Raw genomic sequence first — 3,264 nt, 5'->3', positions numbered from 1 at the left:
TAATCAAATACTAAATTATTCGAAAATGCACAGGACAACCGCAGATTGTGTGTATTTATTTCCCAGTAGTGTTCTATGGAGATTTACATGTAATTCCCTTCTTGTTTCTTAAATTGGTGGGGAAAAACCTTAAGCCCCCATGGGACTGCGCACTAATGCATGGATGATCAGCCTGTACCTACGCTAAATAAGAAATCAATAGATAATCAATATCCGTCGACAAACCACTAGGGGGCGCCAGACCATGAACTCCATAATCAAATTAGAGATGGGTGTATTGGTATCCACAGTACAGTGTTATCTTGTCGGTTGGAAACTCCATATGGTCACTCCTAATAGTTTCTCAGCCATTCCAATTTGCTATCGAAACCTTTGCCTGTTGTACTTTGTGCCCTCCGTTCTTTGCTCCGTCCCCTCGCCGCCCCCCCCCCCCTACTATCTCCGGAGATTGCACGTACAAGTGTCTAGCAAAGTGCATGCGACTACTTCAGTTCCCCGATCCATTTGTTCCTCTGCCCGTAATCCATCATGAAGAACATGACCGGTTTGTTTCTCGCAAATTGAGATACACATGTACCGTATGTACCACAATCAGCAGCTTTGAAAAAGGCAGGAAAAATCCAGCGGCAGTTGTAAACAACTAGAGTACTGCAATTTTCTTTCAGAAATTAATCAATTTTTGTCAAATGCTGCCGCCCCTTTTGTGTTTCAGCTATATCTATAACACCCCCCCCCCAAAAAAAAATTGACCACTGTAACCAATATCTTATCTCTTCCACATGCAATTTCCTCCACCTTACACCGCTAAAATGAAGGTTTTTTTCCCTTCAATAGATGCTATTGTGCAATTCTGTTATAAGAAAGGTGCTACCAGGAGTGGCTCATAATTTTGTTTCAATTTTTTTTTTAGAAATTAGAATTAAAAAAAAAAATGTTGCCCACAATTTTTGGCCGCAGAAAAAAAAATTGGGTTTTTTTTGGGAATTTTTTTTTGGGGGGGACGGACTAGTTTGACATTGTTGGCGCCATTTAGACCCCTTTTATACTACTCAAAAATAGGCCACATACAAATCACCACGGTCAAATCGTGGGACAAACAAAAATAATTGACAAAGCCCCTCGAGCCCCCCCCCCCCCTTGGGTGCGCCACTGGCTACCAGAATTTTCATCAAAATGACCCCTTGGAAATAGAGCATGCAAGTTGACCTCAAAAAGCGGCGAGATTTTACGAGAATGCGGCTTATCCGGGCACCATGGGCCGATTTCACGAAATGCTAAGACGCGTCTTAGGAACGTTAACTCATCTTATCTCGGGACTCGTCCTAGGATCGATTTCACCAAACTTAAGACGCGTTCAACCCGTCCCAATTTCCTCAGCAACGTGGCTGAACTTGTCTTAACTTAAGATCGGGAATAGGGTTGTCTTATCTTCTGAATACTCTGTTAATTTGTATATCATCTGGACACCATTGCAATGTCTTCTCATTTAAGACAAGTGTCGGTCTGGAGCCATAGTTTCAAGAAAAGAAAACCGCTGTAGAAACAGATTTCTGATATGTGGTTTAATAGTTTACAAAGTTAAAATATATGCTAAAACCTAGTCAAGTTTTTAAAATGAAATACAGGGTAAGTAAAAAAAAAATTAAACCCAAATGTCGGGACTACTGTTTTATTGAAGTTCTGCATGTAGCACTTTCAAAATCTAGGATATAAAAGCCCAATTCATCAGCTTTCTTTTAGTACAAAAATCATTCAAATCAATCATGTACTTTTCAAGTTACGGAATTTTAAACACAACCACCGTTTTAAGGTTATGTCCACGGATCACAAAAAAAACGAAAGCAATTCACACACATCCCTATGTGATTTCTTTTCATTTTGTTGAAAGAACACTGATCTGTTTTGTGATCCATGGACAGAACCTTAAAACGGTGGTTGTGTTTAAAATTCTGTAACTTGAAAAGTACATGAGTGATTTGAATGATTCTTGTACTAAAACAAAGCTTAAGAATTGAGCTTTCATATCCTACATTTTGAAAATGCTACATGCAGAACTTCCCTAAAACAATGGTCCCAACATTTGGGTTTCGGGTTTTTTTTTTTTACTCACCCTGTACTTTGGGTTCTCGAAATAGAGTGAAGAGACGGGGAGCAAGACCTTTGGTCATAAGGGTGTTAATAACTCTTTTGTATCTTATGTAGACCTATAATTGCGTTGGAAATTTAACCTGTTGAGAAATTTTTCAGGTGAAAAATTGTGTTCTATGCATGCACACGGGAAATTGGTTTTGCACATTTTCAACAACTGTTTCATCAAGTACTAAACACAAACATAAAACAGCCATCAAATTGTTACTTTTGATGTGTCTTGCTTAAGATGCGTACATACTGAAATCAGTCTAGGATGGCTGAGCTAGGATTGATCTTAGAGCAGGGAAGCGTCTTATGTCCTAAGATGAGTCATAAGATACATGTATTATAAAGATGAGTTTCGTGAAATCAGCCCCATGTATAGAATCTACAGCTACAACGAATTTCAATTTCTCCCTAATGTCACAACTCCTATTTAGATGCAAAATTTTACCGTTGCAAATAGGCTAGATCGATTGTTTGTCATGTTTGTGGTCCAAAACATAAATATACCAAAATTCGTGGGGGTAGGATAAGGGAAAATTGTGGTTTAAGGGTCATTAACCCTAACTCCCTAGCATGATTTACTAGGAACCATACCCATCCTGGCAAATTCCAACACCATATGGGAAACTGCACGCACATATTTCTGGAGGATGTGCCCACCCCATGTAAAGACTGTCTGTTTAGGGTACTGTACCCATCCTGACAGATTCCAACAATACATGCTGATGGGGTTTGATGGGTTGAGTTCTGTTAGGGTTAAAGTTTTAAAAGTTGTGTGCACAGCCCTATGGAAATGTCTTCCAAAGGTACCGTTTCCCGTAATAATAATAATCTTCTTCCTAATGTTATTATTATTTATTCTCCTGCAAATCCAGACATTTTTTTCCTCACAATTATGCCAGGAAAATATCAAAATCTGACGTCATATGAAGGTTCACACTCGTCTGTCTTATCGCAGTGGGCAATCTCCACCACAGATCACTTTTCATGCAAAAACATGCAGCGTTTTGTGAAATTGGAGATAGCTAGTGCTTAACGCTAACAGCTGTGGAGCAGTTTGTTTGCTTTGCAAGATATGAAAGTCCTGCCCTAGACGAACAAAATGAATTTTTTTTTTGCTGGGGTGTC

The sequence above is a fragment of the Patiria miniata genome, unplaced genomic scaffold, assembly GCF_015706575.1.
Source record: "Patiria miniata isolate m_02_andy unplaced genomic scaffold, ASM1570657v1 HiC_scaffold_29, whole genome shotgun sequence".
Taxonomy (NCBI): Eukaryota; Metazoa; Echinodermata; class Asteroidea; order Valvatida; family Asterinidae; genus Patiria; species Patiria miniata.
Note: the sequence above shows the minus strand (reverse complement) of the source record.